Source organism: Ambystoma mexicanum, chromosome 12 (genome assembly GCF_040938575.1).
Source record: "Ambystoma mexicanum isolate Mex_15411 chromosome 12, UKY_AmexF1_1, whole genome shotgun sequence".
NCBI classification, from domain to species: domain Eukaryota; kingdom Metazoa; phylum Chordata; class Amphibia; order Caudata; family Ambystomatidae; genus Ambystoma; species Ambystoma mexicanum.
The window spans coordinates 426,352,531-426,367,318 of NC_090936.1; positions in this window are offsets into that span (position 1 = coordinate 426,352,531).

Below are 14,788 nucleotides of genomic sequence, written 5' to 3' on the forward strand. Positions count from 1 at the left end.
TCCCCTAATCACCCGGAGTCCTATCCAATTTTAAACCCTGTACCCTCTACCCAGTGTTCCTGCTTCCCGTACCTATCCAAGCAACGTTCCCTAACCCTCTTTCCCCACTGGGGTTGCGGATGCCTGTGTAAGCCCAAACTTGTAGGTGCCAAATCCCTAGAGGGGGTGGTTGGTTCGTGCCACTCCTAAGCCTGGACTACAGAAGGCCATGACAATGATGTCTAAGTTTGTTCGGATTGTGTATGTGTTCATGCAGGTAGTACATTTTCGTGCATTCCCTACTTTCATGTGTCATTCCTCCTCCCCTCTCCTGCCACTCATTCCAGTTATCCAGTGTGCCAACACCTGTCCCGACTGCATATCCCTGACCCTCCTTCCCCACCAGGGTCTCAGAGGCCTGTGTGAGTTTGACCTTGCAGGCACCCAGGCCACGGTGGGGGTGGTTGTTTCGTGCCACTCCTGCGCCTGTACACGGGACCTGTGACAGTACACATCCGTTCATGGTGCATCATTCTATGTTATGTACCACACATGGTTCACATCCTGTTGTGACATTGTTTTACTGTGCTACCTTGGTTGTTATATCATTGTGGTAGTACTTGGCCTTTGTGAGGTACTGCTACGTCAAGTCATCTACTGGAGGGTGTTCTGGTTTGTTTTTCTGGCTTGGATTTTGTGATTTTGCAAATGAGGGTGGACTCTGAGGGTGCAGGCACCTTTTTACACACAAGGTGGGAGATGGTCACGAAGGGGAAGGGTGATCCTGTGGCCAGGTGAAATTGAGGGTTGAAGGCTCCATGACCCAGGTGCAGTTGTTCAGTGGGTCATTGTCATTTGTGAGGGAGGGGGGGTGTTTTGTTGTTGATAGTTGCCTTTCCCTGCAGTGTGATGGGAACCCTGACATTGTAATTGTGGTATCCTATGTACATGTTGTGTTCTGCTGATCAATGCCTGTTCATGTGTTGTGTTTACCTTTCAGGTTTGAGGGGATAGTTGTGGTTTGACATGCTGGGGTGTACACATGGTGAATGTTCACATGTGATGTGTAGAGGACACCTATGGTCACTTGATTGCACATGCATATGTTGAGTGCATGTCCTTACTGACCCACACACTTGCACTATGATGCACTACATGTACAACCACCCTTGGATATCCATGTGTACACTCTGTTTGCCTTCTGGTGCCCACTGTGTCCCTGCAGCACATGTTCTGTGACCAATTATGGATCCTGTACATGCCTAATTTGCTTTTTGATGTGGTTTGTCGCTTAGATGTTATGCTCAGGGTGTGCATCACACACAATAGCTGTTCACTGTGCTGTGCGCTGAGCAGTGTGTTGCAGGAGTTGGACACAGCACACAGAAGCTGCAGTGCTGATTTTGCAATGCACAATGTGCATGTAGACAGGCATTCATTGTTATGTTACGTCTACAACTTTTGTAATGCATTTGGGAATTACTTATTTTGGGTGGGAGGTTGTTGGTCAGTCATTTCATCTGATTCCATGTCAGGCATCATTGTCTGATGCCACTGTACATTTTTGACATGGCAATGTGTACCTTATTGGTACTGTGTTGGTGTATGGCTATTGCTTGCCATGTCATGTTGTGGTTTGGGAGGGTTAGAGTGACATAACAGTGATGGTCATGGCCTGTTTTGCAGGTGTGTGTGATTCACACCTTGCATGTCAGGGTTATCCGCTTCTCAAAGCAACTAGCTTGGGGTAGATCTGTCTCTGCGGCAGGGGCCTCCCTCTGGAACAGCCTTCCTGACTCACTGGAACTTGAGGAGAACCATCTCCGGTTCCGGAAGCACCTCAAGACCTTCCTCTTTGCTTCTGCTTTCTCTCTCCCTCTCCCTTGCTAAATTCTTCACTGGAACTGCACTGGATCTGCAACTGGGCCACTCTCACCGACCTCGGTCCCTGGCCCAGCCACTCTCCACTTGCACTGCCTCCCTGGCAACCCCTGCACTGCGGGACTGTCTCTCTATCCCTACAGCCCCCCCATCCCATCACTTGTCTGCACTTACCTTTGCAGTTGCCACCAGCTGGCCTATTCATTTGTTTTTTATTCTACTTACCCTGTACTGCACTCCCCCCTCCCCTTCCCCTTGCACTTTTCCCTTCCCCCTACCCCTGCACTTGCGCAATCTAAATGACACCTGGCCTAGTAGTATCGTTGTCTGTCTTTCCTTGTTCCCCCCTCCCTGCCTCGTCGCACCTTGAAACACTTGTGTATAGGCACGTTACAAATGCCATATCATGTCATGTCATATGTCATATGTGTGCCTTTTGGTCACACAGGATAGCTTTTGTTTAAGTAGCTAGGGATGCAGACAATGTGGCACTTCCATGGCAACTATCTCAGGGTGGTAGGGTTGTGACAGTTGATTGTCTCTTTGTCATCATCGATTGTCAACTGGTATGTGCCAGGCCTGTGTGCACTCCGCAGGGGTGGGAGTTTAGGTGAAAAATGTGGCCATAAGCTGGGTCCGGGCTTCCTTGCCACGTGCCCTCTCCCCTCCCATGCGCAGCGCCTGTGCCTGGGGTTGGGGATGTGGGGGCACCACCATGTCCACCGGTACGCCCTGCCGTGTTGCAACATTGTGCAGGACACATGCTGCCACAATGATCCTGCACACTACTGGGGGTGCATAGAGTAGCTGCCCGCCACAGCGGTCAAGGGAGCGGAAACGTGACTTGAGCACTCCGAATGTGTGCTCCACTATGGCCCTGGTTGCAATATGGGCGGCGTTGTATCTTACCTGGGGTGGTGTGGTGGGGTTCTGGATTGGCGTCATCATGTGGTTGCTCAGAGGGTAGGCACTGTCCACTGGGGAGGTGTAAATGGTTGTGATTATTGGGGTTTGTGTATTTGTGTGTGTGTGTGTGACATGCATGCATGTGCAAGGGCATTTGTACTCACCTAGGAGCCAGGTGTCGGCATGCTGCCCAGCTTCCAGGGCCCGGCTCAGGGCGGACATTCTATATATGAAACTGTCATGGGTGGAGCCAGGGTAGTTTGCATAGACAGAGGTGATGATTCCCTTTGCATCGCATACCACCTGTACATTGATGAAATGCCAGTGCTTGCGGTTTCGGAGATGTGCTCAGTGGCCCTAGGTGGACGTAGGGCCACATGGGTGCAATCTATGGCACCGAGCACTTGGTGAAGTGTGCCACCCTGAAAAAATCCAGGACAACAGCCTGCCTTTCTGCGGGTGTTCTGGGCATGTATATGTGCCTGCGGACTGAGGGGCGTGCTGTCATGATTGCCAGTACCTGGTGTAGGCAGCGTGAGCCTTCGTGGCCTGTGAGACCCCCCCCACTATGGCAGTAGTCTGCTGAAATGACCCAGTGGCCAAGAAATGCAGGACATTGAGCACCTTCTCCAAGGGGCTCAATGCTTGGGAGCAAAGGGTGGGAGATGTAAGGTCATCTTCCCACTCCCTGACCAGGTCTAGGATGATATGGGTTGGAAACCTATACCTGCCGTAGACCTGGTCGTCAGGCATCCCAAAAAGGCTTGTCCGTGGTGCGAAAATGCGTGCCCTGGCTATTCTCCTCCTCCTGCGGTGTCCCACGATCAGTGCTGCGACAAATGGGGCATTCATCGTAGCTGTATATATGTGTTTGTTGTTTGCGCGCACTTTTATACTGTGCGCGGGGACGCTTCCGCCTGCCTTCGTGTGGCGGACGCGTTGACGCCTGTGTGCGTCTTTTGCCGTGCGTGGGTTTCCCGTATTCGAATCCATGAATACGGGTTGTTCGCGTGCGTGTGGGCGTTCCGTGTAGTTGCCTGCAGTACTTCCCCAGTTACGCCTTCTTTTTCACGCGTTATTCCCCACCCCGCGTGTTACGCCCACTGCTCCGCCCACTTTGGTTGTGTGCGCCGCGCTATGTGCGCTTTTGCTGTGCGCGTAGCGCACGCCGTGTGTGCCCGCGTGCGCCATGGCAGGATTTGGCGCACGGACAGCGGGAAACACGCGCAGCGTCTTCCTTGAATCGCACGCGTGCGCGTGCGCTGGGTTTCTCACGCTGGGATTTTCGGCGCACGTTTGCTCCATGAATCGACCCCCCCAGTGTCTTTTACAATATCTAGGTCCCAGTTGGAAACAACATGCAGGTTAAGTATGGTGCACCTGAACCTTTGTAGAATCTTGGAGCATCTTTTGTTCCTTAGCAACCCATGCATCATCCTGCATCTTGGGGGTCCTCTTCCATCGGGCACTAAAAGAAAACTACATGAAGAAAACGCTCCCACTCCTTTCATTCTGCAAAGACCTTTTGGGATTATTGCTGCTATCAGTAACCATTTATGCTTCCACTAAAGTGTCATAATGTTTCTGAGAATGCATGGACTTTAAGCATATTGTTCAAAGAAATATAATATCTACGTGTAAAAGACTTTGGGCCTGATTCATGGAAGTTTTAGTGCTGTGAAAAGTGACTTAGCACTGCCAACAAACACCCTGATTCACAGAGCGGTGTAAAGTGTATTTTTACAGTGCAAAGTCACTTTGCACTTCAAAAGTACTCTTTGCACCGTGAATTATGCACATTTAGCTCGTGCAGAGTACTTTTGCAGTGCAAAGTGACTTTGCACTGTAAAAATACACTTTACACCGCTCTGTGAATCAGGGTGTTTGTTGGCAGCGCAAAGTCACTTTGCCCCTTTACATAAGGGGGAACCAAATATATTGGGTACAATAGGTTCAATCGAACATTTTTCACAGAAGTGTGCCCAACACTTTACCTCATTGGTCATGATTTCAAATGAGTTATAATTCAATCGATGAGCAATAAAAGTTTATGGAACTCTGTATTTTTTGGACCAATTTATCTCATTTATTGGTACTGCTTGTTTCATGTTTTTTATGCTCATAATTTAGCATTGTTACTTTTCTGGCAACCTTTTGCCCTTTGACATGTATTTACATGAATGAAGCATTGTACATGTCGTTTTGAACATATTCCGTTTTTTTGTTTTTAGACAGAGTGAACATTTACTGGTTTAGCACAAAATATCATAAAAACATTAATTATATAAAAACAATTCCCAAGACTGGCCCTAAAAAGATCCAAAAATCTAAAGAACTATTTGACCCACGCACAGTTCCAAAATATAGCAGCACAAAATGCACTATGGAACCTTAGACAGATCATAGGACCTCATCCGTGTGGCAACTGCACAGCCTGTTTGTTGATTTACAAGAAAAATTACATCATTTAATGTGGATGGATGTCAATGGGAACTTAAGCAATTCGCAAATTGTAAGACACCCAACACAGTCTATTGCATACAGTGCCACTGTGGTAAAAAAATATGTGGGACAAACCAGCAGACCAACCCACAAAAGAATCGGAGAACATTGCCCATGTAACCGTTGCAGGACGGTAACAGCACCTTTGGTGAAAAACCTACATCTCGCACCAGCGTTCGGCAGATGATTGAGTCTAGTGGATCCTAGATATGGTGAAAAATGAATTAAATCCAAACAGGGAGCATGGTGGATTTACAAATGTGGTGCCCACATCACAGGACTAAATGAGGAGCTCCTCTTCCTGCTACGAGAAGACGGAGGAGGGAAAATCCCTAGCAGAAATATGAGGTTCAACCAATGTAATAGATGTGACCACAGGCCAAGGGATGCCAACTGTGGGGACTTTGTTTAGTAGGCTCTGTATCACTAGACAGTGTGAAATTGACATCGGTGTATTGGACAGGCACATGTCCTGATATGGGCACGTCACACGGAATATATTGGTGGAATGCAGAGCCAAGCACAGCAGGCAGCTGAGCTGCGCAATGTTATGAAGGCAATTGGATAACTGCAGATGAACAAGGGTGTTAAAATCCCCCGTGCTTGGGTGATTCGATTTTTTCAACGTATTGTACTTGCATAGCAACATTTTTGTATCCACCAGTGGGGCAGTGTCATAAAAGTAATTTCAGGCATACATTCAGCCGTAATCCAAGAAGGATCTTGCCTCCAACAGTGAATACCGTTGGACACGCTGCACTCGATAGGGTGGCCCTTTGTGATGGATGCAATATGGAAGCCAGGTAGACATTCCGCTCTCCTAGTGCAGCGCACAGCATGTCACATCTGACAGTGACGGAGTATGTATAGGAAAAAACTCAAAGGAAATCCCAGTAGGAATGGAGCAATGCGCCGGTGCGCTGTGAGCGACATACAGGTAACTATGGTTACTTTCAAACAGAGGCCTACGTGTAGGCAGGGCCCGCCTTAGTGGCAGCAGCACCCTGGGCGAATTGGTGCCCCCCCTCGCTGTCCACCCCTGGTCAACAGGGAGAGGGGTAGGAGGGGGGGGCAGGCGCACCACTTCATTTAAAAAAAAATTATATCTCTCCCCGCTCCGGCGCCTGGCAGTTAATCACTGGAATAGGGTGGCAGAGTGAGGAGGTATTCATCTCAATAGGGTGCTGATGCAAACATCAGCACCCTATTGTTATTAAATGCGCCCCGCCGCCCGGCACCCCGAGGGGTCATAGCACCACGGACGGTCTCTTGGCCCGCCCTGGCATAAGGCCGCACCTGCAAATAGGCACAGATGTTGTAGGACGGTTTTCCATGACTAGGCATCAAAATGCACCACGACAGCAGCACAGACGCCGCTGTGCCTCGAGCGAACAGCATTGTAGCCAAGAGGTCTGTAAACACACAGGACAAAGGAAAGGTGTGGCTCAGGGGAAGTGTTTGCAACTTCGGTGCTCGTACAAACAGCTGTGGACTGTGCGGTCATTGGGGTGTTGGCTTTCTGCTCTTCGTAATATTTTTCTGGGGTGTGACATCTTCTTGTATCATTATCAGTGACGCTCGGCCAGTCTGCTTCAAAATTGGGACTGTGGTGCTGGGCTTCTGAGGGCTTTGAGAGGGTGGTTGGGCAGCTCATCTGGAGAATGCAAGGTATCTGATGCCTCTGTACTGGCAGGGGGACATCCATTTCGGGTTCCCACAACTGCATCACAAGGACTCAAAGACAGTTGTTGCATATTTCTCCTAGACAAATCCTCGCCACTCAACTGGATAGTGTGGACTGTATATAGGGGGAATTTCACTAACCCCTTCACAACATAGAAGATATATGGAGAGTGCCACGCACCCCAGTATACTGCATCTCATCTCCCCCTCGGGTCACTGTTTGGTCCCTGGGCTAACAGTAAAGCCCTCGCTTTACTCAGGCTTCTACCTGTCCTGGGGAATAACCTGGCCTGGTAAGGCCCCCACTGCTCGGCACGGGGCATTAAGTTACAGACACATACTGGATGTCTGGATACAGGGGCGAGTGCCCTCACCTCCTGCCCCTGTGGATGGATCATCCTGCACGGGATCAGGGACTGCACTCAAGCTGAGCTCGCAGTCCCAGGCTTTGAGTGGCATGTGGGTGGGCTTGGTTCAGTCCTTGCTGGGGATACTGGGGATACTAACCACCCGGCACCAACAGGCCTTGTCCGCCTGATTGGCTGTGAGGCACGAAAGGAGCTTATTTCTTTATCATTTGAATTGCTTAGATTTTATTTCCAAAGTGTGAACTCCACAGCAAAAGAGCGCTGTACAGTGAACCAAATGCAATTAAATAAAACGTAGACAACAAAAGAAAATACGAACATTAACTTAGGTATCAGAAAACAACACAAAAACACAATCAATTGGAGTAGAAGAAGGTGATTAAAAAACCTTATACTATTAGCAGGTCTTTCAAATTTGTTGACACCCTAAAAGTTGTGAAATTGAATCCTAGGCTCTTACCTAAAATTAAAGCTTCACCCAGAAAATACATATGCCAAACTGAAGCCCAGTATTGGTTTGGCACTTCTAAACTAAGAGCCTCTCTTCCCCTGAGGCCACGGACTCCCTCCAGAGATGAGCGCTGTTGGGGCTAGACAACAAAGGGGTAAAGAGCCAATAGCCTCGTGAGCCAAAACATGAGATCTTGAATGGAGTCCTTGATAACCAATGGCATTGTTTCAGGAGAGGGCTGATATAGCGCTGCGATGGGGGCTGGTGTAGCCGTAAGGTGCTATGGTTTAAGACTCATCTGCTAAGAAATTCGTCCTGACCGACTATTGCTGCTAGCAGGGTAACCAAATAAATAAATACATTGTGTATATTTAAATACTCTTTCCTTTTAATACAGAATACAGAATAAGGCCCCAAAGGTCTTACAGCTTCAACAAGGTCCATTACTATAGAGTTCAGAAAGAGGAAACAATGCAAGGCGGGAAGACTCCAGACACAAAATTTAAGAGTCACTCAAGATAATCAAATCCCAAAATTGGATGTTACTCATGTGCTGCTGTTTTCATATTTTGCAAAATGTCCACATCATTTCTCGATGTCAGTAAATGGGTCCTCCACTAGCCCATGTTTATAACAGGATTCATGCCTCTGGCCTGCATAATTGCTATGCCAACCTTTCAATATGAGCTGTTTAGTCTTAATTTGCTCTTGATGACTTGAACGTGTCTCCAGTGATGTGTCTTCTTCTTATTAGAGGAGAGCAAGGGTCAGGTGTAGCTTCATTCAATCCCACATGCTCATCGATGCTATGTCACCAATCCCATTGACTTTTCCCGGTAAATGCATATGCCATATTCTGGATAGTATGTGTGTATTCCTAAGCTAATTCCCAAGAACATTAAAATAGAGTGTTGCCAGTGTATGGATAGGATTTACTGGGAATGCTCCTGTTTCCGCATTCTGCCTTCTTTGCTTACTGAATGGTGACTGCCTTGTAGAGTTGCTTAGGTTACAATGTCTGACTCTCAGCGCTTAGTTGCCTTTTGACTCCATTTTGTTCCGTTTAAAAAAAAAATGTCCAAGCTATCATTCCTTTTTCAGACACAGACCTTGATGTTACAGTTCTATCACATTTTTCTTTGCCAATAAACATTTACCTGTATTGCCATTGTTAAGAAAGTATGTAGCTGCTGTGATTGCACTGGTCCTGTGTTTAGAGTTAGTTAATCGCCCTGCTTCATAGTAATGTGCAAGGGCTGGGCAATGCTTGCGTGCATGCTGAGGGCAATCCACATTTACAGCTACACATTCTTTGGAGGCACGAGGGGCAACAACCTCACACAGTTCTCAACAACCCTATTGACGAGATCTATCGCATTTCTGCAGGACAAAGAGGATAACCCCTGTACCCTCTCTGGGAGTAAATCAAAGTGGATTTGTTTTAGCTGGATCGGGGGCCACTAAAGGGGGCCTTTTTATAACTTGCCTAAGGGGCACTAATGGAAGCTCCTTCAGCTTGCATAGGAGAACTAAAATGGTCCTGGGACAGGGAATCATCCTTCTCTACCCTGCCCGCCACCCCGCACAGGGTGCGGCCTCTGCTTGGATTTGTGGTGCTGCACTCCCCGCATTGCACGCATGCTTGCTGGCTGTACAGCAGGCACCACAGGCTTGGAGGTGTAGGTCTGAGGGCGTGGCACAATTTCCTGGCTCGCTAGAGTGAGAGAATGCCCTGTAGGTATTGCAGGCCACTGTGCGGGAGGAACCCTCCGTGGCCATTGGTAGTGCAACATTTGAATAGGGGCCCTAGATGGGTCAGTCCAGAGACTAGAGAAGTGACCAAGTGTTACAATGTGGAGGTGGCAATGTCCCAATACAGTCCAGCCTGTAGTCCCACTTCTGCCTGTTATGTAAGCTTGATTCTTCTACCCCGCTCCCCCACCCCCTCCAGCCTACTTCTGCAGGAATCTGTCCTGATACATTCTGGTTTCATCATCACCGTCTTGTGGCCAATGCTGGACTTGACTTTTATGTAATTCGTTGATTCACAGTGCGTCACCCTTTCACAACTCTCATGCTGGACTTCCTTTGCATCTTGTACTCATGGTGGCCCTCAATCATGCCGTTCCCATCTTCATCCTGTATCCAGGCTTGCAACATTATGTGTCACTACTGACTTCTGCAATTGTATTCGCTCTCCCCTGTTGCTTTTCTACTCTTTTTGACTGCTTACTCTCTGTTCTCTCCTCCTCTCCTTTTCTCCCTTTTCCTATCTCCTCCCCTCGTCCCCTTACTTTCTTCTATGCGCTTACTCTATCAGATTTGTCCCTGGACCTAGTATGACAGCAACCTCGTCTGTCTCCTCCCCTCCCCTTACTTATCCCTCCCTCCCTCCAGCACTATCTGAAATGTCATCAGGCCTAGTACGATAGTCGCTTGTTTTGTTCCTTCCCTCTCTTTCAGCTCCCCTCTCCCTCCCCTTTTGTTTTTCTCTGGCTCTACCAGAAATGTCGTCAGGCCTAGTACCGTAGTCGCTTGGTTGTTTCCATTTCCTTCAAACTCTCCCCCTCTCTTCCTTATCTATGTCTTAGCTCTTGCACTATCTGAAATATCGTCAGGCCGAGTACGATATTTAATTTCACATCCTTACTGTAGATGGCCTGTAAGAATGTCATTGGGCCTCATTACGAGGTTGGAGGCTGCCTCCAAAATCGTTCTTACTCTGGTCTGGTGGATGGAGCAATTACCGGTCCATTCCGAGGTCGGCAGGACCGGTAATTCCCCATTCACCAGAGCCATTCCCCATTCCCATTTGAGCCCCCATAGGGCTCAATGTGAAGGGGGAAGGCGGCAATAACGGTACCGCAAATTGCAGTACCGTTATTGACCCCAGTATCCCTTTGCGGGTCCCGTTCTTAACGCCTGGTAAAACCAGGCGTTAAGGACGGGACCCGCAAAGGGAATTCGTAGAAGGGCGGTAAGGGATTACCGGCACCGGTGCCCTTATCGGTGCCGGTAATCCCTTACTGCCCACCTCGTAATGAGGCCCATTGTATTTTCCCTTCTTCACTGCCTTGCCTTAAAGCGCTTTGAAACACATTGTGTATAGGCGCTAGATAAATAAACTATCATATCATATCATGTATGCAGTTCCATGGGGCGATTTATGAGGATAAGGCAAGGCGCATGGGTTGGTCCGTGGTCTATTCCTTGTTCATAGAGGTATTCACGATGGAGGCCAGGTCTGAGCAGATGCTGACCTGCCTGGATGACTTCCATTTGTCTGAACAGCCCGGGAAGAAGGTGCGTGTCAGGCTGGCCCTCCTTGGTGCTGAGCTGAAATTGGTGGTTATGCTATTGCAACTGCAGGAAGAGGAAAGGTACTAGAATGGTTGTGGAAGCCAGAGGGGATTAAGTGTGAGCAGAAGAGGAGGTAGCAGCCAAGGGTCCTTGAACTCCGCTTGCCAAGTAGCGACACCGGCAGGCCCTTTTGCTGACACATGGCACCATCCATAACAGGGTGCAAAAGCCACACCATGGGATTAGAATTTTTTTATTTTATTAGTAATTTTTACTGTGCCAAAAACTAAAGTTACTCACTTGAGGACATAATTTGCGTGATGGCCTGAAGTAAAAATGTATGGAGTTGGGGGCAGTTCCCAGATCAGTTTAATAGGGTCTGGATGCGTCTCTGATTGGACCCATTCCAATGCATTGTGATGTACTTATGAATTGAGTAGTCCACCTCTGGTTTCATGTCTTCTTACAGGGCAGGTGTTGCACGCAGCAGCAGCCTGAGGCATGCGTGAGGAGGAATAGAATTGCTGAAGCTGTTGTGGGTGTTGGTGTGGGTGTTGGTGCTATGGAGCATGAACATTTACAATATTTTCAGTGCCAAGCACCTACAAGGGGTTAATAACATTTCAGATGGTTGTTGCACTAAGTCTAGATATCACAAGCTGGACCAAGATGGGGAGTTTCAACAAACTTCCATGCCTAAGGGCCAGTGGAAGTTAAGCTCTTCAAGCAATAGGGTGAACAGAAGGATCTTTAATACAACAAAACAAAAGAGGTGATGGCTTGAACGTTTAGAAATAATCTTAACCTCTGGCATTGCTTTAGCCAACCCTCCAGACCATCGTTCTTCGCCTGCCAACCCTTTACAAAAGGGAAAAGACCATATGCAAATCAGGCTTGATCTCTCCCCGAAAGAGGCCGCCCAGCCCGAATTGCTTGGTCAAATTTCTTCTGCACGAGACCACAAGCATCCCCAAGCAGTTTTGGCCTTTTTGGGCATCATCATTGAGGTGTAGCTTGGGTCTCTAGGCCCCTCGGGCACAGGACCCATGTCTGGCATGCCCATTCCACTTGGGGTGACTACAGCAAAACAAAAGAGATGATGACTGGAAGGTTTAGAATTAATCTTAACCTCTGCCACTGCTCTGGGCAACCCTCCAGACCATTGTTCTTTGCCTACCAAGCCATTACAAAATGGGAAAAACCATATGCAAATCAGGCCTGGTCCCACCCCTAAAGGAGCAGTCCAGCCTGAACTGCTTGGTCACAGACATGCAAGCGTCATACTATCAGTCGTTGACGGTATTTATAAAAGGTGAGACACGTTACTGAGGAACAGATGAGGGAAGGCTAGCAATATACAAGGCCTATGCTGTGCAATTCACACTTGCTGTGATACAGTAATGCTGACAGCTCTGGAATTTGGAGGGAATGATTTTTTACAGGGACTTATTCTAAAGATGTTAGCCATCGGTCAGGAAAATGAGACCCGGGATGCTGGCAGTCTAGGCAACAAAGATGTGAAAAAATATGGCATCAGGAAACCACGCAAGGGGGCTCTTACTGCAGCATCTGGAATAGCTTTGAAACATCTGCTCCTCATGATTGGATGAGGTGTTTGAGGAGCTTACCTCATTTTGTTTGGGACCTTGACAATGTCGGAGCTGACTAAAGGAAAGGGATTATCAGGACAACAGAGGGGGAAACATGGATCTGACCGGGCGCAACATCTGACTTAGAATCAATAGGTCCAACAGAGGTCAGAATGGAAAGTGAGCATACATGTCTTCAGCAAGATCTAGGGGTGAGAGCATGCATACAGTCAAATGGGTGCATGGATTAATAAAACTGCAGGAGGATAAGAAGGCAGACTGAGGAGAAGTGATAGACCTGCAATGCCTTAAAGCCGCTCATGAGGCATGTTGGGAGAAGGGATCATGGCAGCAGGTTGGGTCACCAGGGAGTGTGGAATATGCTTTAAATAGGACTCCCAGTGGAATGGGCTAAGCTTGTCAGGGTGGGTGCACATTTAAGAGGTTTCCTACGAGACAGGGTGAGTGTTTACTCGCCTGGTCTAGGCGCTGTCAGTTCGATAACCCCTTGCAATGCTGAGAACATTTTATGTCCCTGGTCTTCATGAACCTATTATAAGCCTTCTTTTTAGTTTATAGCTTTTGAAGCAGGCATGAACTGTGGGCTCCATTCCAATAACAACTTGAACCACTAAGATGGGGAGGGCGCCAGTATCCACGGAGAACTTGGCGTTGCTGCAGCATCTTCTATAAAGAGTGGGCTAAGAGATACACTACACATCCTCCCGGGGTTTGGTGTCCTTCTTGCCTGTCTGCGCGTTCCCAGTTTATATATTTGTTTTGCTAAATCCTCCACCAGCCCCACTTTTACTCGCTTTCTAGTTTTCAATCTCCCTGTAAAACTGTATTCTTTGTGCAGTGCCCGAGAGTAGGCAACACATGATAACATTGCCCCAGTGAGGCTGCCCTACTCTGTGACCTTGTTTCTACTAGCAAGAGCAGCAGTTTCTGTAAAGTGATACACTCCTTGTGTTTTCCTGTCTTGCTAGTGCTGGTAAGATGGCGCAGCCGGTTAGGCGCTCGTCGCTGTGATTTGTGTTTGATCTGCAGGTTCGAATCCCAGCAAGGCCAACTCAGATTTTCATCCTTCCAAGGTTGGTAAATGAGCACCAATTTCGATTGGGTAATAATAGTAATGTGTGTAAACATGTCCTATGTAAAGCACTTTAGATTAAAGGACTATATTATTATAGAGTATACCAGACCGACTGTCAAGAGACGCCATTCATTTGGATACCTTTCACTGTATTGCATGACTCCCGCCCAAAGGTTTGAAGGCATTAATCAGTGAATGTCCAAGAAGAAGAACATTTCCCTTGATTGTGGAGGGTAGAGCTCATCTACAGTGAGTCTCTTTTGTCATTACATTATTTATTTTATTTATTTATTTAGCATTTTGAAAGCGCTCACAGAGCCCGGGGTCATCGAGGCGCTGTTACAGGAATAGTTTTTTTGAGGTTCTTTTTTAGTTGCGTAATTGTTTTTTTGTCTTAGTTGCGTATTTATAACACGCTTAAATACCCAGAGGTTTCTAAGTGCGGACCCGGTGATCGAATCTGCGCTGCTTCGTGTCGTCTTGCTTCCGAGGGGAACACGTTGCCGCTGAGCTATTCTCCCGTTCTAGCTTATAGTATTAGCTAGAACATTTTCCATCCCTCCTCTACAACAGGGGCAACTGGTGACTTTATAAAGTGGTGGGGGGTAAATGCTCCACCCCTGGAAACACTTTGTCTATGGACGTGATACAAATAAAATATCTTATCACATCACCCCGAACCATTGAGCGAGCAAAGGTACTGAAGGAACCCCCACAATTGCATATAAAGAGCGCTGGAAAAGCTTCAGGTTTTAGGCACTAACAGTCCGATTTTACAAACAGCCATCTAACAGTTTTCAGTCTGGGGGAGTGTCAGGGTGGATCTGTGATGCATCCCAAATAGGTTTCTGTCTTAATAGGCTTCTGTAATTGAGTTGAGGAAAGCTGAAGAGACCTGTGCTAGCTCAATGCCAACACGCTTGGCATTGCTTGGACAAAAGCAATCTGAAAACTCAATGGGCTCTCATATCATAGGCCTTAAGCCAATCCTGTTTTTGTACCCAACAGCATTTTTAATTCTGGTAATGTTTGG